General features: G+C 46.8%; 1 protein-coding gene and 1 long non-coding RNA gene across 4 annotated transcripts in view; one reads left to right on the plus strand and one right to left on the minus strand.

Annotated features, from left to right (window-relative positions):
- The window catches only part of KIAA1217 (KIAA1217 ortholog), a 576,411-nt gene that overhangs the window by 127,540 nt on the left and 426,519 nt on the right, over nucleotides 1–22,352 (plus strand). The gene's annotated exons all lie outside the window — the stretch shown is intronic.
- Nucleotides 1,756–21,564, minus strand: LOC128330068 (uncharacterized). Its single transcript, XR_008309943.1, has 3 exons — nucleotides 21,038–21,564; nucleotides 4,799–4,868; nucleotides 1,756–2,965 (listed from the first exon to the last, which is right to left on the minus strand). It is a non-coding gene; the product is annotated as an uncharacterized LOC128330068 (long non-coding RNA).

Raw genomic sequence — 22,352 nt, forward strand, 5'->3', positions numbered from 1 at the left:
TCCTTGTTTTGTATTGTTGATGCTCTGATCTCAGCATAACGGAAACATGGTGGAATAGTGAGAACCAGTGGAACACTGTCATTCCTAGATACAAACTCTGCAGAAAGGCAGGGGGGGCAGAAATGTGTTACTAGGGATGTGCCCTCCGGATCAAAATGCAGAGAGTGACTTGGAGTTGGAGAAGCAAATCAGAGAGGCATCAAAGAGAGTCAGAGCTATAATAATGGGTGACTTCAACTACCCTCACATAAGGGTAAAGGTAAAGTGTGCTATCGAGTCAGTTTCGACTCCTGGCGACCACAGAGCCGTGTGGTTGTCATTTCCTAATGGTGCAGCGGGGAAACGATTTGACTAGCAAGCCAGAGGTTGCTGGTTTGAATCCCCCTGGTATGTTTCCCAGTCTATGGGAAACACCTATATCGGGCAGCAACAATATAGGAAGATGCTGAAAGGCATCATCTCAAACTGCGCGGGAGATGGCAATGGTAAACCCCTCCTGTATTCTACCAAAGATGACGATGGGCTCTGTGGTTGCCAGGAGTTGACATTGACTTGATGGCACACTTTACCTTTACCTTCACATAGATTGGGGAAATTCATGTGTGGGTACTGAGGCCAAATTTCTTGACAAGCTAAATGACTGTGTCTTAGGACTGTTGGTTGCAGAACCAACCAGAGAGAAGGTGACCTTGGATGTAATCCTGAGTGATGCCCAGGACCTGGTGCTAGATGTCAGAGTTGAAGAACCACTGGAGAACAATAACCATAGTGTGATCCAATTCAGCTATATGCAAGTGGAGCATTTCCAAGGAAGTCCCAAACAGATGTGTTAGACTTCAGAAGAGGAAACTTTTCAAACATGAGGGGATGGGTAAAAAAGAAGCTGAAAGGGAACGTCTGGAGGGTCAGATCACTCCAGAAAGCATGGAACTTATCTAAAACCACAATAATAAAAGCTCAGTTGGAATGTGTACCAAGAAGGAGGCACGGTACCACCAAGTTCAGGAGGACGCTAGCATGGCTAACAAGTAGAGCCAGGGAAGCTATAAAAGGGAAGAAGACTTCCTTCAAAATACAGTGGTCCCTCGACTTACGAACTACTCGACATAAGTATTTTTCGAGTTACAAACGGCAGTTTTAGATCCGGTTTTAGATGCGGTTTTTTCGACTTACAAATTTTTAGATGGGGTTTCCTCGACTTACGAATTTTACATGCGGTTTCCTTGACTTGCCTGCCTGTTTACTGCCTGTTTATTCTTGAAAAGAAATGTTCCTGTGCAGTTTGCAAGCCTTACTGTGGGTCTGGGTCTTTTTTCTAGGCTCCGGAACGCATTAATCCGTTCCCAATGCATTCCTATGGGAAACCGCTTTTCGACTTACGAACTTTTCGACTTACAAATGTGCATTCGGAACGGATTAATTTTGTAAGTAGAGGGACCACTGTATAGAAATCCTTCCCAAATGAATTGAACAGAAAGGAACATAAACTCTGCCAAAAGAAATGCAAGAAGACTATTAAGTGATGCAAAAAGAGAGTTCGAGGAGCATATAGCTAGAAGTGTCAAGGGGAATATCAAAAACCTTTGAAAATATATCAGAGGCAAAAAACCTGCTAGGGAGGTGATCAGACCCTTAGAGGATGAGGGTATAAAAGCTGTACTGGTACAACTGTACACTTCCTATCTTCCTATTGAGGGGCCTGTACTCTTTCATTTTGAAATGAATGCAGGCACAGTCATTCACTAAAAACATGTATGAATGTACAGACATCTACTATATACAGTGTACAACATAATGTCTGAATAGGGCTTATACCAATATGGTAATTTGTGCAGTGAGTACATTTTGTGCTGCTGGCTTTCTGTGTTCAAAGCAACAAGCCAGTGTTGTTGATACTTCTGAATTTACTGCAAAGCTCAGGATTTTTCGATCCCAGAAATTTGCCAGATCTCAGCTCGCATTTTGGTTCCCATAGCAGGAATGGAAGGAAAGTTAAATTCAGAAGAAAACATATAGGCTTGGGTAGAATGATACCTTCCACTAGTGAACCTCTTCCATAGTCTCTTTTGATCACTGAAGAGCTGTTTCATTGATGAAGGGACTTAATGGAAGACCATTGCATGAGAAAAACAACCCCAAATCTAAAGAACATCTCCGTACCAACTCGATTCAAGACCCTTTGTCTTCTCCTAGTGCTCAACCTTGGGGCCCCAGATTTTGTTGGACTACCCATCATCCTCAATCACAAAGCCATCTCCAGCCACAAAGGCCATGGTGGCTCAAGATGATGCGAGTGGTAGGCCAACATCATTTGCGAACCCAAGGTTGGGCATCCCTGCACTGGAGTTTATAAGCCACAGTCTGCATCATCCCTTTTACCATGTTTTTCTGACTGTCGCAATCTCGATACATTGCTGTGCTCGGGGTGTACGAAGGCTGGGGGGAAGATTTAAGGATGGGTGGGTTGGTCTTCAATTTTTTGTCTTCTTCTTCACTGCCTCTGTCACTTGCTTGCCCGTCTCCTTTGCCACTTGCTTGCCCGTCTCCTTTGCCACCACTGCTGCCTGACTTTCTGCCTTCACTGCAGCTGCACCAGCACAGCCTGATGATGTTGCTGAGCTGCCAATGAGAACAGCATCATTTAAAGGGGCTGCTTGTTCTCGCTGGTATGACCAGGCACCTTAGTGGTCTTAGAGAGCCACCAGTTGAGTGCCCGATGTGGAGAAAGTACGGGGGAAGAGGTTGGGAGCTCCCTGGCAGTAGCAGTCCGGGTGTGGCTGCTCTCTCTGTCTTCATGGTATCTGTGCCCCTGGTGCTGTACTGCAAGAAATCTTCTGCTAGTGCTTGTGCAATATTTTGTCGATCAGCACAAATACACTCCCTCCTTCTGGTTCTTTGGCTCCAAGCAATCATCATTTTCTAGTCTTCCATGATTTTGGACTTGGTTTGCATGCTTGGGATTCACCTAGATAAAAAACACATTAAATTTAGTTAATCACAGAAGGAGAAGTAATTAACTGAGTTGATTTCTGATTGGAAAGGCAGTATTGTAGAAAGGGGTCAAGAGTGTCTTTAAATTGCAGAAAGATTAATTTGGTGAGAGTGTTCTGCATTATTTTTACCACTTTTTGGTAAAAATAAGCTTTTTTACTTTTTAAGCTATAAAAAGTAAATTAAATTGTTAGTGGGAATGTAATTTGCCTTCATGCCAAAAAGTTGAAGGGCGGGGGAAGGGGGGGGGAAGAACCATTCTACTCTCCAGCAAAAAGGAAGGGAATTCATCAAGATATCTCAGGTACTGATGCCTGCCTGGAGGCAAAGAAATAAATGAATGGAATAGATCTGGCTCCCTGTTTTGTCCAAGAACCTATGCTAAATTTAGTATGGACATTTCAAAACTACTGAGTTTTTGGTTAGAACTGAAACAAAAAGCTACGTTTAAAGCTATGCACACGAGCAGCCAAACCCGGGCTAGGCCAGCCCATCTTGGGTTTGGCTGCCAGTGTGCACTGCCTGGATCGAGCATGCCCTTAACACTGCCACTGGGGTCATGTGTATGCCTGGGATGTGTATGCTCAGCCCAGGGTCATGTGTATGTCCGGGTTGTGTATGCCCAGCCCAAACATACACACAGTCGGATGCCTAAAGCCCTGATTCCCAGAGGAATCCCCCAATGCACTGTGCTTGTTGCATGGTGCATTGTGGGATTCCGGGGGCCGGGACCCATTGACCTAACCTCCAATGATATGCACTGCCGGAGAACTAACTGGCGATCATCTGGGGCGGGGTAGTCAGCTGGATCTTGCCTTCCCTCCTGGCATCCCTGCTAGTCACACATGCTCGTGTGAATAGCCTTATATTGATCTCTACAGTGCTTCATATGAATTGACAATGTTATTATTTGATGTGTGTGCATATGCACAGTACCAACTGTAATTAACTCCGAAGAAGAAAATCCCAGTGGCTATTTTTCCAGACAGTTTTCATAATGTGTCTGTAGAAGTCCTAGTCTCTGATCCAACCATTTACATTTGGGAGGTCTGGGGAGAAAGCAGCTCATCTGCATAATTTCCCAGCAGCCACTGCTGAAAGTGCCAGAGATCACCCTGAGCTCAATGGGGCTTGGCCTTTTTGCCACCCGGCACCCACTGGTTGAAAGTGAATTTTATACAGTGCATCAAATCTTTGCATAAATAGCACCATATCCTAGAACCTCAGGTCCCTTGCAATAAGTTAGATGAGGAGAATAAATTATCACTCCATCAGCTGAGGCAGAGATTAGGCTGTAAACAACAGATAACAAGGTAGATAGTGAGGGCTCTATAGTAGTGACCTGCACTGTGTGGGTTGTGTTTGTTTTCTCACCTGAAAGTAACATAGAAAGCATCATATGAAAATCTTCTTGAATACAACAAACTTGCGCAACAAGAGAGAAAGGTTTAGCAGAGTTCACTCTCTTATGTGCTGCTTTCCTACATTCAGTGAGACTTTTAGATGGAGGAACATTAAAAAGTGACTCTCCCACATCTGCAAACTGCGAAAATGCAGCCTAGAATTCTACCACCCTCATTCTGATTCATTCATAGGATGACTTTGCTTATATCTCAGACTGGCTCTCCAAATGTAGCGGAACATAGTGGCGGATACTGGTTTTCATTAGTCTCTGAAGTAGAAAGCACTCTTCAGGTAGACAGCCATCACCACAGGAAGTGGGCTGGTCTAAGACCTTTCTCCTTTCTCCTAACTCTTCTTGAAGAGAGCTTTAAAAAATAAAATAAAAAAATTAGTATCCATCAACCTGCAGTCTGTTGTAGTACACGTCGCGCTATTGTTCCAAGACCTTTCTATTCTGTTCTCTCCTTGTTTTCCTGCATGAGTAGACGAAAGATCAGAATCAGTGTATTATAAAGTTGGAAAAACTCCTGTTGCTATTCACGCTGCAGAACATGAGGTTTATAAAGTCTTCTAAAGAGCTTTCTCCTATGGGAATGCGGGAGGCTTGGAGCTAATCCTCTAATTCTTGCTCAATTTTAAATGTGGCTTCTATTACCAATTAGTTGCCAATGAGGGCCGTATCATGGGGTTAATGCTTAATTCCCATGTGGAGGTGTCAGCTTCATGGGTAGCCTGTTGCTGCCAGCACTGCAGTGGCTTTTCCCATGACTGTAGGATCATAAAGATGGTTAGTGCCTATGGACTGCCAGCATTCACATGGTTAAAGATGCCATATGGGGGTGCTATAGTGGAAGAATTTTGCAGCCCTATTCTGTGGCTTGTAGCCTTCTCCACTCCCATAGTGAAAAGCCACCACTGGTGATATCTCATTATTTAGGGGCCAGTGTAGTGTAGTGGTTAGAGTGCTGGGCTAGGACCGGGGAGACCTGAGTTCAAATCCCATTCAGCCATGGAACTCACTGGGTGACTCTGGGCCAGTCACTTAACTCTCAGTCTAACCTAGCTCACAGGGTTGTTGTGAGGATGAACATAACCATGTATGCTGCTCTGGGCTCCTTGAAGGAAGAGCGGGATAGAAATGTAATAAATAAATAAATATCATACTGAGTCAGACCATTGTTCCCTCTATCTCAGTTTTGACAACTCAAATGTCTTGGTGGGCCGGAACCAACCACGACTTGTTATGCAGGGGCCGAGGTCAATTTTCAGCAGATTAATTATTACACTAAAATCAATTATTAAAAAATTAATGAAAGTGAGAAGGCAGAGGGTTGAAGGGGGAAAGGCAAGATGAAAGAGAAATAGGGGTGGTGTTCGTGGACTTCGGTCCAGGGGCAGGACTAGCCAGGCGGGTGAGGAACATCTGGTCTCAAGCAGACAAATGTATTGAGCTGCTGCTGCTGCTGCTGGTCACTGGACAGGCCAAGAGCTCTTCATGACTGCTGCTATTGCTGCAAGACTTTCCTTCCTGTGGGCCAGCAAAAAAGTGCCCACGGGCCAGGCCAGAGCTGGCCCCCAAGCCTTATGTTGTGCAGGCCCGGTCTACAGGGATTCTCAACGTTGGGTCCCCAGATGTTATTGGACTTCAACTCCCATAATCCCCAGCCCCAGTGGCGTTTGGTTGGGGATTATTGGAGTTGAAGTCCAATAACATCTGGGGACCCAATGTTGAGAATCCCTGGTCTACACCGACTGGCAGCAGCTCTCCAGGGTGTTTCCTACCCTACCTGTAGATGCCAGGGATTGAACCTGGGACCACCCCTTTCATGCAAAGCACTGAGCTGTGGCCCCCTTTTCTGTCATTCTGATCATCTTCAAATCTGTTGTTCTGTCCTCAAGCCATAGTCAAGTGTGGGTAGGTTGGCGTTGAAGGCAGAGGAGGAAGTTGCTTGGTACAATAAAATGAACTGGATGTATACAAAAATTGTCTAGTAAAAAGTGTCACCCTTCCCAACTCCTTGCCTCACTTTTAAGTTCTGGCAATTGGACTGGGAAAGAAGGCTGCTGTCCTGTGTGCCCTAACATTGTATTGAGCCCAGTTGAACTCTGGGACTTAATACAGAGTGTGGGACTTGCTTCTGAGCCAACCTGCTAGATTCAATTGGCAGTGATAATACACTGCAGAAGCCGCACTTTGCTTTAAATCAACTAAACGTAACGGTGCTCACTTATAACACTAGAATGAACAAAGCTCTTCTCCTTTCGCTTGTGGTCAATCTATCTCTTGCACCTTATTAAAGTTAGGATCATTTCTAGATTTTTTTTAAAAAAATCTTTATAATAGTTTCTTAACATTTGCAAACATACATGTGTGCCTCTTTCACTGTAAATTGCATGCACTGCAACGCATGTACCTATTTCATTGCAAATACAGTACATGTTTGGCTTGGTGGTGCTAGGGTATTCAATTTCTAGAAGTCAATATTGTCTGCCTTTGCTGTTACTGTTTTTCTCTGGAAGTGATATTTTATCTAGCCATGACTAATAACTGTAATCTGTCTCAGTTGGGTGTGCAGTAAATAGGCTGGTTGGTGCCACTCTCTTGTGTACAGGCAGTGCAGAAAGCAAACTTGTACACATTGAACAGCTGGATCAAATCTATTACTGTAAAGTCTGCTTGTCAGCTCGAGGTCAACTCCAGATTAACATCTGGACCTAGCCTAGCTAGACAAGGACTACTGTTCATATAATCTATAGCATATGCTTCATGTCTTGCGTGTCATAAAAATTATTCAGTTTCAGCTCGGGATATTGCTCTCAGAGAACTGTCTGGTTAGGCAGGAGCATTTTTCTGTGAGATGATGGATGAGGGCACAGACGAGATGGTGTAGACTGCCATGAAGCTCGTGGGTCTGAAGACCTGTTTAGCCTAAGTTCCTGCTTCTTCTTACAAGATTGTGACGTAAAATGATGAATATATAACCAACTCAGAAAAAGATTATATAAGCCCTATTCAGATCTACAAATCCACTTGCCAACTTGCCAAGTGCTCCCAACCTTCTGGTGAGCAGAATACCCATCACCACTCAGATCTCCTCACCAAATGTTTCATTTCTACTGCCATTTTGGAGAATGTGAGAAACAGCAGAAATCCTTTCTGCACAGTAGGATAGGGCTCCTACTCTTTCTTACCATCCGCATATACCAGTGCAAATGACAGAAGACCTGCTTCTCTTCCAAGACTTCTGCCTGTGTGCCAGGAAATGATCTGAGAAAAGATAGGGGACTGGTGGCAGCCAAGTGAGTTAAGGCTAAATTTGTGGATTCCTGCCTGTTCAGACATTGCATTGTACATGCATTCAGGTGTCTGCACCCTCTTTCTCCCCCCCCCTCGTCCAGAGTAGATGGTCAGCCATGGCTGCAGGTTGTGACCCTGTAACAGGTATTTCCGGATGTGTTTGAATACATCTCCCATAATCTCCAGTCAAAGGTCTTTGCACCTGGCGAAGCTGGGAGTTGTAAACAGCATCTGGGAATCCCTGTTACAGGGAACCAGGGATGTGCACAAACTGATTCAGCACCTCCTTAAGGAAGCGCAGAACTGCCTCGGGTGTCCGCAGTCGCACTGGTTTTGTCGGGGTGGGGAGCGGTTCCCTTAAACAGATCCTTATCTGCTCTGCTGCGGCTCTGCTGCTTTTCCAGGCATGGTGATTGCTCTGCTAAAGGCCATGCACAGCTGCAGCGCTGGTCTCTACAACCTGCACATGGCATCAGCTTCAGGGAACAGCACCCCAGCCACATGCAGCTTTGGTAGAGTAGCACCGCACCCGAAAAAGCGATGAGGTGGCAGTGGAGCAGGTAAGGACCTGCTTACCTGCTTCTCAAGGGAACCGTGCCCCACCCGCGGCTGCCTGAGCCCATTCGGGCACATCCCTACAGGGAACAGTGGTTGTGACAGTGGCCACTTTAGGGATTGACTGAGGGCCTGGGACCCTTGGCAACTGCCTAGAGATGCCAACCTCTGCTCTGACCATGGCCTTGGCTGTCACGTGACCAACTCTTTGCAGGCTGAGTGGCTTGCTTTTCTCCACAGGTTGGGATTTTGGTAAGCATTAGAGCCAGAGTTCAGCAAGGCCAGCAACATACCACTGTTTCCCCAGATACTTTTTATTTTCATCCACTAACACAAGTTAGCTTCTTACATGGCATAAGAACATAGGAAGTTGCTTTATACTGAATCAGACCATTGGTCCATCTAGCTCAGTATTGTCTACCCAAATTGGCAATGGCTTCTCCAAGGTTGCAGGCAGGAGTAGTCTCTCTCAGCCCTATCTTGGAGATGCCAGGGAGGGAACATGGAACCTTCTGCTCATCCCAGAGCAGCTTCATCCCCTGAGGGGAATCTCTTGCAGTGCTCACACATCAAGTCTCCCATTCAGATGCAACCAGGGCAGACCCTGCTTAGCTAAGGGGCAAGTCATGCTTGCTACCACAAGACCAGCTCTCCTCCAAGTTGTATTTTGCTTTTGTCCGTGGGGAAAGCTAGTGAATAGATTTCCTTCCCCACACCGCCACTGCGCAGTAGCATGCTGAATGCTTCCATCTTCTGATTTTACAATATCAGGAATGCATGTTTTAGACTGTTGTAGAATTGGTATTATAAATTATTCTTTCTCTAAGTTAGAGGTGCTTTAAGAATGATGCTAAATAATGAATGGCAACAATATTTCCACCTTGACAAAATGTGCTGTTCCCTTCATAAGGAAATGGCACAAGAGTGTTCCTGTCATCTTCTCATGCACCTACAGGAGCTTTGATCAGGCTGCTCCATTCAAAGGCATGTTTTTACAGGCTTTATTAAATGATATGCAATTTGATATACGGCATCCCCTCAACCATATGTCTGTATGTCACAGCAATGACAAATTTGAGGAGCCTGAGCACCTTGCAAGAAACAATATTCGCCTCCAGAGAGAGACACTTGATCTGCCTTTAGTTAAATAAGAATGATGATCTCTACAGGCATCCTTTTTGAAACAAAAGTAAGTAAGGAGAGAAAAAAACAGAACGACTATGTAATAAATAGGGTGGGAGCAGATAAAGTAGCTAACATGAATGTTGCTAAATCTGGACTGTAAAATATCAGACACCATTCTGCAAAATGTACTCTTTGCTATATCTGTTATATGTTTTATGAATACTTATATAAATGAATTGTCTAACCATTCCAGTAAAGGGAGCAGATCCATTATGCACAGAACTGCCCTTGCCATTGGTGAATAGAGAAAGGCAGACCCTCGCAGACAGGGCAGACAGAGCGGGAGCTTGAGGAGCAACTCCTTACTTAATTGTGTTGGGGGGAGAGGAAAGATATTTCTGGGGGGAGAAAAACATGTTTTGGGGATTGCAGATATGAGTCATTTGGGTTGGTGGGGAGGTTCCGTAAAATGAGGGGTGCAACTCCTTAAATGCTTAGAGGGGATCTGCACCCTTGCTTGCAGACCTCCCACCAGTGATGTCTGGGTGCTGCTGCTTTTCTGGAGCATTGCAGTCCAGATATACATGTGCTAAGATTCCATTAGTGACAGTGGGACCTGGCCATACAGAACTATGTGCAGGATGGAAGCCAGTACCACTGGCATACATATTAAAATAAAGTATTAAAGGCACATTTATTATCATCATCATCATCATCATTACATTTATATCCCGCTCTTCCTCCAAGGAGCCCAGAGCGGTGTACTACATACTTGAGTTTCTCTTTCACAACAGTCCTGTGAAGTAGGTTAGGCTGAGAGAGAAGTGACTGGCCCAGAGTCACCCAGCTAGTATCATGGCCGAATGGGGATTTGAACTCAGGTCTCCCCGGTCCTAGTCCAGCACTCTAACCATTACATAACACTGGCTCTCCTATCTACCCTCCTCTTTACTTAGTGTGCACATTTATTCACTTATTTATATCCCAACTTTCCACCCTAGAGCTTGTATGTAATCCTCCTTTTTCATTTTTTTAATGCACAACAGCCTTGTGAGGTAGGTCAAGCTGAGAAATGGTGACTGACCCAAGATTATACAGAGAGCTTCTTGAGTGGAAGGTCGTATTTGAACCTAGGTAGGCTTCCATCCTCTTTCCCTGCAATATTTTGCACATTGTTCAGACTCCCAGAAGGGATAGGGATGACACAGACCTGTTCAGAGGCCCCTTAATGCCTCCAAAAAGGTTTGAAAGACCGGTGGTTCAGCCAGTTTGAATGGGGGGGGGGGCGGGAATGCCCACACACCTGACAAGCACATACATGCTGTGTACTTCTGTTCACTTCCATTCCGAGGAAGCAATGGGGCAGCCGGGAGGTATGCTGTCGCCCCGCCGCACCATTTTTAAAGAGAGTGCTGGTGTGGGAAATGCAGTGGTGGGGGGAGTGCACCCTCCCCAGTCCTTAAAGTTATCCCCCATCTGCCTTCAAACTGGCAGATGCCAGTTACGTGCACACCACTAGAAGGGCCCTGGCTTGATTTCTACAGCAGCAGCTGCCAAGCAGCTCTTGCTTTCAGTGAGTAACCCACCCCTTTTCATTGCTACTTCTTGGGGGAATGGGTGGGTTATTCATGAGCTGACTAGCAGGTGGTGCTGCAGAAAGATCCCTGCTTGCTAGGTGTCTGAACAATGTGCAAGATATTGCACGATATTGCAAGATATTGCAGATGGACAAATGGCCTACTTGGTATAAAGCAGTTTTCTATGTTCCTATGCAAGCTCTTCACATCTTTCTGTCTATCTATCTATCTGTCTATCTATCTATCTATCTATCTATCTATCTATCTATCTATCTATCTATCTATCTATCTTTATTACCCATGCATGGCAGCTCTTAGCCAGCCGGCGGCGGATGGTGGTGAGCAGCCGGCCAAAGAAAACGGCAGCAAATGGCGGGTGGGCATGAAGGAAGTGGCGGCAGTTGGTGGCCGGCCAAAGAAAACCCACGAAGGCGGGTGGGCAGGATTAAGACAGTGGCGGGGTGGGGAAGAAGATGGCAGGTGGGTGGGGAAGATGACGGGGGGCGGGGTGGGGAAGAAGATGGCGGGCGGGGTGGGGAAGAAGGCAATGGGTGGGTGGGTGCGGAAGAAGATGGCGGGCGGGGTGGGGAAGAAGGCAATGGGTGGGTGGGTGCGGAAGAAGATGGCGGGCGGGGTGGGGAAGAAGACGGTAGGTGGGGGCATGCGGGGAAGACGGCAGCGGGCGGGCAGGCAAAAAAGCAGCAGTGGGGGTGTGGGAAGAAAGCAGCGGTGGTGAACTAGAGGTGCAGATGCACCAGCTAGTATACTTTATTGTCATCTGGAAGCAGCCTGGAATTGCTTCTCCAGGGTCTCATGCAGACATCTTTTTCATCACTTAACTGATCGTTCTAGCTAGGTATGCTGGGGAGTTAACTTGGAATATTCTGTATATCATGCAAACCACATACTATACCACTGAGCCCTTCCTAATTTTCTCTGGATTGTTCACTCTTTGTTTGTGTTGTCAGCTAATTTTTAAGATTGTGAGCCCCTTAGGGGCAGGAAACCATCTTAATATTTATTTTGCTATATAAATTGTTTTGTGAACTCTTGTTGAAAATCAGTACATAAATATTACCCCGCACCTCCCATTTTACAGATGGAACACAGAGGATGAAAGGTCATAACTGACCCAAAGTCACTCAGAAAGTTTATGGCTGTGTTGAGATTTGTACCCAGGATTTCTAAGCCCATGTTAGCCAGTGTATGACACTGGCTCTCAACTTTTCTGTTCAGTCATTTGTGCAACAGCTCTTGGAATGGTCAGTTTTAATCAAGAAACTGAACTCTGGGAGAACAAAACATTCGGGAGGATTTAGATGTTTTAAGGCCCTGGCCTGTAACAGATGGCAAATGCAGAACAGTACAGATTAAGGTGGAATAAAGAATGAATCGAAGAGAAAATGATAAAAGAGGAAACATCTGCTAACTCGAAAGGTGATGTATCATCCTGACCAGGGAAGACGGATCTCTATTCCTGTGGAAAATATTCTAAAAGCCTGCAGGGAGACAAGTTGTGAAGGAGGCAAATTCTATGCCAGATTGGTTTTGTCACAAGAATAGAATAATGTGCACCAAATATTCTAGCTGATTGCTAGACAATGAGGTGTATGTTGCAGGGTTTACAGCAGGCCTGCTCAATTTAGCCCCCCCCAGCTGTTTTTGGACTACAAGTCCCATAATCCCCAGCCACAGTAGCCAAGGGATTATGGGAGTTGTAGGCCAACATCTGCAGGAGGGCCAAAGTTGAGCAGGCCTGGTTTTCAGGATTTTCCTACATTTCAGTGGTGAAGCACATTTTTGTATGCAAATTCAGTCCCTGCCGTCTCTGATTAAAAGGATTTCAGAGCAGAATTGCATGTTACATGCATGCATGTGTAACAAAATTCCACTGACTTATTTTCCTATGGAAGAGCAATTTGGAGAAGGACAAATTTTGAGTCAAAAAATGATGGGTGAGGAGATTCCTGACCCTTTTTCCGTCCATGGGTTCTGTGTTCAAAATTGCATCCTCCAAAATACTCATCCCCACAAGTGTGTTTAAACACTTATCTGGATCTCTGCAGAGGGAAAAGAAGGCTCGGGGCAATTTGGAATGGAGAAGCGATGGGCAGTGAAAGCCGTATGTCTGTTCCAAGGCCCAGTTGAAATGCAATAGGAAACTATGGTTTTCCCACTAAAAAAATGAACCTTGGTTTGTTAACTAACTAATTTGAGTTAGAACAAGGTTCTGACATATCACAGTCGCCTGCAGAAGCAGCTTATTGCTTATTGAGTTTATTTATGTATGTATTTGTTACATTTTTATACCGCCTTTCTTCCATGATAAATAAAGCTGTTTACAATATTGCAACAAGCAAATTACATAAGATTAATAAAACTTCTCAAGCTGTCGGTCTTTTCAGGAGCTGAGTGCAAGAGCTCCCTGGCCTGGGTGCCTCCTTTCTTGCCTTCCTCTCAGAGCACACTGGTCTTTTGGTACTCCTGGGAAGGTGGGGGAGGGGCTGCCCCAACACTCCTGGCTCCATCCCCTGCCATTGACTCACTGCCCCACTCCCCGGGCCAGAGCCCAGTGCTGATACTAACGCTCTTCTCCTTGCTGGTGCCTCACCTGTATCAGCTGTATCAGCAGCATATATCCAGCTTCACTGAGTATCCTTTCTCTTTGTAGGGCCATAGCTCAGTGGAAGAGCATCTGATTTGCATGCAGAAGGTCCCAGGTTCAATCCCTGGCACAAGGGTGGAGCCACCATTGGGTGAACGAGTTCAAAGAACTCGGGCCGCCACCAGTCAGGGGCCATGCCTCGTGGCCCCAACACGCCCCCCCCCCGCATCTAACATCAGGCATGGGAGTGCTGGTTTAGCTCCCAAGCGGGGGCCATGTGCCCCCCATTCGGGAGTTAAATGGCTGCTGCGTTCGCAGTGCGGCCAGGAGCAGCTCTTCCCTGCATTTAAGGCAGGGAAGAGCTGCTCCTGGCTGCACTGCGAACGCAGCGCCAGCCCTAGTCTAGCTCCCAAAGGGGCCGCATGGCTCCAACTCCCGAACAGAGCCACGCAGCTCTGTTTGGGAGCCAGACCACGCCCCTTGTGTCTGGCATCAGATGCAGTGGCGCGTCTAGCCCCTGCATCTGATGTCAGATGCGGGGGACGGGGTGAGTGGGGCTGTTGCTGCAGCCAGACACAGGCCGCTGGCAGTCAGTCTCCTTGCCTGCCCTGGCATCTCTATGTAGGGCTGGGGAAAGACTCCTGCCTGAAACCTTGGAGAGCCACTGCCAGTGTACAGAGCTAGATGAACCAGAAGTCTGACTTGGTATAAGGCAGCTTCCTGTTTTCTACCACTGTTTCTTTAGTGCACACTCTCCCCCACCCCACTGTCTCTTTCCTCCAGCACCAAACTTGTCTGCTTTGGTAGTGGAGGGAAGAGACAATAGGGGGGAGAGAGAGAACAAACGAACGAACAAACAAACTGGTTTAGTGGTGCATCCCCAACCATGGGGATGGTGAGTGGATGTAGTCCAACAACATCTGGGGACTCAAGGTTGGGAACCTTTGGTGTAGACAATAAATCATCCTTTAACGTTATTGAGGCCTCATACATTTGTGTTCCTAATGACACAGAGCTGAATACCTGGTTCACATGTGTTACTTACCAGTTGAGTGTCTGCCAGGGAGATATTTGCTAATACCTTTTGATATAGAAGTAATTGCAGGAGATGCCTCCCCCACAGTTGCAGACACTTCTTTCTCTTCAGCGCAGAAGAGGCTCTCACTATTGCTATCCTACTGCTAGAGCATAAAACTGCAGCTAATGGTTCTCATTCCCTTGCTGCTTTAGAGACCAAAGGTTAGGTAGATGTGAACCGCAGAGAGGTGGTTTTCTGACCCAGCCTTGTGTGCAACGAGGAGTCCTGCTAGTAGTAATTCTCATCCAATTGTTCTCATTTCACTTTATTCTTTCCTGTCTTGTGTCTGGAGGGTTTTTGTTTTATTTCAGGCTAAGAGGTCATGTATGTAGGCTTAGAATGTTTACTTTTTTACAAGGCAAGAAAGTCTTAGAGCCTTGCAAGAGAAAGTTTTTGGGACCAGCTGGGAGGAGTTGGAAGTGAAGGGAGGGAGGGAGGGAGGGAGAGAGAGAGAGAGAGAGAATCAATCAGTCTGCGGGAATAAAAGATACTTCCTACATGGATGGTTCACTTTAGCCCTTTTTGAACATGGCACAACACATGTGTTCAGGTGTCCATAAACATGTACATGCTTTTGTGTGAATCAATGTACATGTGTTTATGTTAAAAGAACCTGGGCACAGGCCACCTCAAATGCAGGGTGCAGATAGGATGTTTAATGGGATCCAGTGTGGTGTAGTAGTTCTTCGATGTGGTCTCTGTCTTTTACACCAATGGGCTATGCGCCTGCGCAGAGACCTCGTCGAAACCTAACAAGCTCAATTCTCCTGCTTTGGGCGGGATCTCTGCCCCCAGCCGCCAGCTGTGCCACTCCTCATCCTCTCAGTCTTTCGTTGTCTGCAGTTCAGTCAACATTGTGGAATTCGCAGCTTGGCAACGAGTAGGATCAATCTTTATCCCCTTGTGTTTTTTTTTCCTGCTTCTGTTTTAATTCTTCTTTCTTCCTTAATTTTCGTGTAGTTACGTATTTTGTTCTTGGCGTTTTGGTTTTTATTGGGTCTTTCCCATTTTTTTGAGCTCCGATCCTGGCTGGGAAGAAGCATGGTGGCCGGCCAGCCTCCGGCGTTTATGCCAGGTACAATGAACTTCAAAAAATGTGTTCGTTGTGGATCTAAGATCCCTTCCCCTGACACCCATACTGAGTGTCTTCTCTGCCTGGGGGAATCCCACATTGTTGAGACCTGTCTTCACTGCCAAAGGTTTACAAAGCTGGCTTGCAAAAATAGGGCTTCTTGCCTGCGTGCAGCCCTGTAGGACTTGGCTCTCTGATCTTCAGAAGCATTGTAGTTGAAACAATCAGTAAAAATGGCTTCTTTGGTGCATTCTGAGCGCCCAGAATCTGCTCTCAGCAGAGCTGAAAGTTTGGTATTAGTACCGATTGTGACTTCACCGGTCATCGATCCCTCAATGGTCTTGAGCGCCTCAGGACATTCTGAGAGCTTACCTTAGTGTCCTCCACCCGCGCAGCTGGACCATAACACGACCCCGTCGAAACCGAAGAAACAGAAGAAGAATCCAAAGTCGCCTCATAGTCTACTGGTGGGTCAACACCTCCCTCCTATCCCAAAGAAGAAGAGGGCTATGTTGGTTCCTGCAATGGATATCCAGATGGCCAAGAAGCCAAAGATGGATTCCAGTCTGGCCCGTACGTTGTTGGATTGCCAGACAAGAGCGCTGGCCTCTCAGATCCCGATGGCATCAATTCCTGCTCAAGCCAGTTCGCCTCCTGATCGTGATCATTCAAGTAGGGAACTGCTGGTGGTGACAGATGAGCCGGGATACGTTTCATCGGGGGAAGAGGTGTATTCTCCTGACAAGCCCCCTGAGGGTGCATTGTGGCTGCCTCAGTGTCGTTCGTCTCCTTGATATCAACAAGAATATATCCCTCATAGGGATAGGAGTTCCTGTTGGGAGTCGGAAGATCGTTCTTCTGATTATAGATGAGATTGCGACTGGGATCATCATGAGCTACTGTATGTGGATCGGTACCATGTGCCCGATCGTCGCTCACCTTTGCCTGAGGTTGAGCCCTCCTCCTAATAGTGCCTGGCGCTGAGATTCAGACGCATATGAATGTTATCAATCGGACTATTTTTCTGACTATTTGGACTGTGCTAAAACCTGTTATGACTCTCAATAAGGTTCTGCTTATAGGAGGCCAGGGATTGGTTGGGACTGGTGGGCGCCCCCTCACACTTGGAGGGGAGGCCTCACTCTCGATCTCCACAATGCTCCCTTCGAGATCAACCCGTACGGCGCGAACCTCACTTGTTGGTTACTACAACAGTCATCGGTGCTTGTTCAAGGGCTACCTGCGGAACTTCTCGCCTTGATACCAGAAGTTCTGGGAAGCAAACCAGCATCCCCTACGATATTGACCACTCTGGCCCAAGATGCTTTGGCCCCGCCCGAATCGCATTGTGAAAGCAATCCTAATTCTCTGGGATCGGAAGATTGCTCTCCGGGATAATCTCAGTTGGACATACAATCAGACTCAAAACCCATCTCACTGTCAGAGAACTATAAACAGTACTCTGCCTATGTGGCCCATATGGCTTCGGCCCTAGGGGTGAGCCTTGGCACACAGCAGAAAGGAGAGTTGGATCCTTTGTTCAGCCTCATCATTTCGGAGGCCAAGATACCGGCCGCTTTGCCCGTTAACTCACCTTTGTTGGGGGTCATGCGGGGCCACTGGAAAAAGCCTGCAACCCTGTCACAGCCTAATAGGCGCTTGGAAAATTTTTATCAGGTGCAGTTGCAGGATGATACCGCCTTTCTGAAAAACTATCTCACCCCTTATTCTATTGTTGTGGAAGCGTCTTTGCAAAAGACTAGAGGTCACAGCCAGTTGGCACCAGGTGACAAAGAGGGCAGAAAGTTGGACTCCTTTGGGTGAAGGCTCTATTCGGCCTCAGTGCTTCACTTAAGGGTGGCAAACGATCAGGCCTACAATGCCCGTTATAATCACTTTTTGTGGGAAAAGGTGGTCCCCTTTTTGGATCTTCTTCCACAAGATAAGTGGGATCCCGCCAAGGCCTTCCTTCATGAAGCTATACAGGTGGCAAAACAAGAACTCTATTTGGCCAGACACTCAGTGGAGTGTGTGGCTAAAGTGATGGCCACATCTGTGGCCCTCAGGCGACATGCCTGGCTGCGTTCTTCTGGACTGACCTAAGAAGCACGCGCTAGGGTGAAAGATCATCCCTTTGAGGGCTCTAGCCTCTTCACAGAGCAAACTGATGATACACTTCAGAAAGTTCAGAAGTTACAGAGCACAGCGAGGTCCATGTCCTATTCTTCTCCAGCTCCTAAACAACAAAAGTCTTCTAGATGGTCGCCTTATTGTCAACAGAAGGCTCCCTCACAGCAGTGATCTTCGTCAGTTCGATCCTTTCGTGAAAACAAATTCCAGTCTAGATACAAATAGAACCTTCAGCCTAGCAAACCAGCTTTCCAAAAGCAGCGACCTAACCCCTTTCCAAAGAAGCAATGACTTCGGGAGTTTTTTTGACTTGCCTGGCCCCATTTTCAGCAAAATGGGACAAGATGACCATGGACCATTGGGTCCTCACAATCATATGCTTGGGTTACACCCTCAACTTCTGTGGGATGCCAACTGGGGCCAAGGTTGTGATGACTCGGTACACTCCAGAATTAGACCAATAGGTCTCCTCTCTACTGTCTAAAGATGCAATAGAATGGGTCATCAATCTGGAGAGTCCTGATTTCTATTTCTGGTACTTCATTGTGCCGAATCTGGATGGAGGTCGGCGTCCTATCCTGGACCTCAGGGCTCTGAACCAGCATCTGGTGTACAAATGTTTCCGGATGCTGTCGGTACCGATCATCATGACCATCTTAGAAAAAGACATGTGGATGGTTTCACTGGACTTAAAGGACGCATATTATCATGTGTCTATACGTCCTCAACATCGGCACTTCCTGCGCTTCCACATAGCGGGGACTTTCTACCAGTTTGGGCTCACAACGGCTCCCAGGATTTTTGCAAAGTTTCTAGCCCCAGTGGTGGCTTTCCTGCAAGAACATGGCCTACAAGTACTGCCATATTTGGACAATTGGCTGATCATGGCAAACACCAAGTAGGTGGTTCTAGATGCCCTTGAAATGGTTGTAGGGACCCTGCAGGGCTTGGGTTTCCAGATCAATTTCACGAAATCCTATCTGGAACCTACCCGCAGGATTCAATTCATTGGGTTGGTCTTTGACACAACCTTAGAAATGGTCTTCCTGCCAGTAGCACGCATACGTACCCTGTCGAGGCTGGCTGCTGCATTCCTAGCTGGTGGTCCGCAGACTATGCACTCGGTGCAGTGCTTGTTGGGGCATACGGCAGCCACCACTTACATGCTTCCTATGGCACGCCTCCAGATGCCGATAATCCAGCACTGGTTCTTGGAAATATTCGACCCCCTTCGGGATACAGCCCATTTGGAACGAACACCCCCTCATTGGGTTCAGGAAACTGTGGCCTGGTGAGCTGAGAGCTGCCATCTGACCATTAGTGCCCCTTTCAGGACCCCCTGGTATCATTGGATGATTACTACTGATGCATCAGAGCTTGGTTGGGGAGCGCACCTGGACGGGTTCCAACTGAGCGGACATTGGTCCCCAAGGGAAAGGACTCGACACATCAACTACTTAGAGCTGCTGGCCATTTTCAGCGCACCCAAGGGGTTCTTGCCAGTAATTGCGGGTTGTTGGGTGGCGGTCCAAATGGACAATACAATGGCGAAAGCCTATGTCAATCGACAGGGCGGCCCGTCTTCAAGGAGCCTGTTGTTCTTGTCGATGGATCTTTGGCACTGGTGCATGGTGCATGCGGTATTGCCTCAGGATGGATGTAAGTCAGTGACTGGAGTATTCTGCCTTATGACAGATATAGACACAGTCTGTCCCCCCTTCTTCCCCCTCCCCCACCTCTGCTATATAAAATGGACCCTCCTGCAGATTTTGGACTACAACTCTCATACTCCCTGACTATTGGCCATTGTGACTGGGATTGATGGCAACTGTAGTTCAAGAACAGCCAAAAGGCCATAGTTGTGCAGCTTTGCTGTGTGGGGTACCTGAGCTGAAATTTTGCAGCGGAAGAGGTACACTTGTTAAAAAGAAGAAGGTTGGGAACCCCTGAGCTAGGGGGTGGGCAAAATGAAGTATTGCAGCTTGCACCAGCAACAAGCAGGTGGCGGGTGAAGGATAATGTGTAATTTCCTTCCTTCTTAGAGCATCAGCGAAGCCCTGATCGGGAGCAGGCTTAGGTTTGGGATTCCTGTTCCTGATGTTCAGAAATGGAAAAGCCTCATCCTACCAGCTGTCCATTCTGCCTTCTGATGTGGGCACCAGCTCAGATTCATTGCTCTTTTGTCTCTGGGGGGTGATGGGGGAATGTCTGGCATTGAGCTGTGTGACCAGTCAGGTTGTCAGATCCCCCAAATTCTGCAGACCTTCCAAGTGTGGCATCTTCAAGCGTGGCTGCTGACTCCACTCCATGGTTCTCTAATGTGCTGGTAGCCCGCCTCCCATCCTCAAGGCTTTATCTGGTTATTCTGGGATAATGCTGTCAGGGGGTTGGTAAGATGTAATAGGGACCCACCCTTCTAAAGGCTAGAATCTGGGTGGGGCTGCTTTGTAGGGAATCCAGTTTGGGTCTTGCTTTCGGTCTCCCTTTTCTGCTACTACCAGAAAGGACGGCCTTGCTGGTATAATGGATGGTAAATCCCAGATACTCAAAGTTAAAGAAAAATGGCAGAGATGACCTGGGGAGGGGGGAATGGTAAGAGCTGACCAATGAATCTATATTTAAGTAGCTAAAAATACTTGTAACTTTACCCATGTATTGGTCCTGTAGCTAAATTGCACTCTGTCAAAAGTATTAGAATGTAGAGGACCTTAGTGGTCCTTTTGGAGAGTGAAGAATTTTCACAAGAGAGCAATTTTTGAAATGCCTTCAAATATGTTAAAGGTAGGAATGTTTATGGGTCACTGCAGACCTTGGCAGAAACTCATAAAACTCTAAATTTCTATACCGTATGATGTTGTGCTTTTGAACAAAGCTATTTATGTTGGAGTCATTCGGCTGTCCTAACCTAAGAATTATGATATTGGTGCATTTATAGTTGCAGCCAAATATACATGTTCAACACTTATTGTTTGTTATGTTTTTCACTGCTTCTCCAGCAAAAATTAGTTTTAAAAAACACCTTACTTTAAAAGACTACTGCAAATTGGAATACTATATAGTATATTGAAATAATATATAGGACTACCTAAAAGAATAATATAAACTAGCTTAACCCGCGCAGAGCATCTGTGCACTAGTACTTGATTGCTCCCCTCACTCCCTGCCACAGCCCCACTCACCTCAGAGATCTTTCCACCCTCACCTGAGCCTCACTCCTGCTGCTGCTCCTCCTCCATCAGGTTGCTTCCATCCCCCTCACTCCTTCTGGTCACTCTTCCGTCCCTTTACTTCATTCTCCTCACTCCTTTTGGTTGCGGCGGCAGCGTTTCTGGCACCTGTTGGCCAAGCTGCAGCCCCCTATCCCCAGAGACCTCCTCACCTGAACTTCACTCCTGCTGCTCCCCACAGGAGCAGCAGCAGCAGCAGTGTTTGACCGGGCCCTTCCTCACTGCCACCACTGCCATGTCAGCTCGTTCCCCTCAGGCCACTGAGAGGCTCGGCTTGTCCCTCGCCCTTCCTTCTTCTCTCTTCCCCTCCCTCACAACTCCTCTCTTCGCAGACCCCTGCCCAGCTATCTATCTATCTATCTATCTATCTATCTATCTATCTATCTATCTATCTATCTATCTATCCCTCTCCTCTACAATCAAGAACATCTTCCGACCAGTAACAGTTGCATTCCAACTGACCTTAACCATCACAGGCTCCTCCTCCCTATCTGCATATGGAATCCCCACTGCCCAATCACCACGGTGCTACAGGCTTATCCTCCCTATCTGCATATGGAATCCCCACTGTCCAATCACCATGGTGCTTCCGCTCTCACAGGCTCCTCCTCTCTATCTACATATGGAATCCCCACTGCTCAATCAGGTGCTTCTGCTCATGAACTCTTGTGAGAGCTGCCACACACGGGATTAGCCACAGGTATGCCTTAGAGAATTCTATATATAGATAATTAAAGCAAAGAACCTTGTGTTACAGGAATAGTTAGGGGTTTGCCAGCTTCAACTGAACTCCAAAAAGTGAAGAAATGTGATGGCCCAATGACGATCACACCATGAGGCCATGAGATCTGATGTCCAGTCTGATATATTGTACTAGCCTGCAGAATCATCGCCATGGAAACACAATTTGGTAGGTCCTTCATTCTCCAATACACTACCTGCATAGGCTTGGTGGCAACACTGATGGGGATTAGTGTTACAGCAATGTTTAAAAAGAATTTGCTAGTGTGCCTCTGAGCATATGGTGAGTGCTGCTACCTCAGCAGGCAACAACTGCAATGAGTACAATTAGTAAATGAGAACTAATGGAGGACCTAGCCAAATTATGTTTCGATGGTTATTATTTTGGGGGCAGTACAGTATCTCAGATTGGAAACCAGGTCTCCTGCCCCCGTTCCCTGAAAAAGATCTTTCTGCTTCTACAGATATGTCTGTGAGGGCTGTGCAACAGCAATGAGGAGGCAGTGGTGCTGTCTTGTGGGAAATGCTGCTCTCACTGTGCCTAAAATA

The sequence above is a fragment of the Hemicordylus capensis genome, chromosome 6 (genome assembly GCF_027244095.1).
Source record: "Hemicordylus capensis ecotype Gifberg chromosome 6, rHemCap1.1.pri, whole genome shotgun sequence".
In the NCBI taxonomy this organism is placed as follows: Eukaryota; Metazoa; Chordata; class Lepidosauria; order Squamata; family Cordylidae; genus Hemicordylus; species Hemicordylus capensis.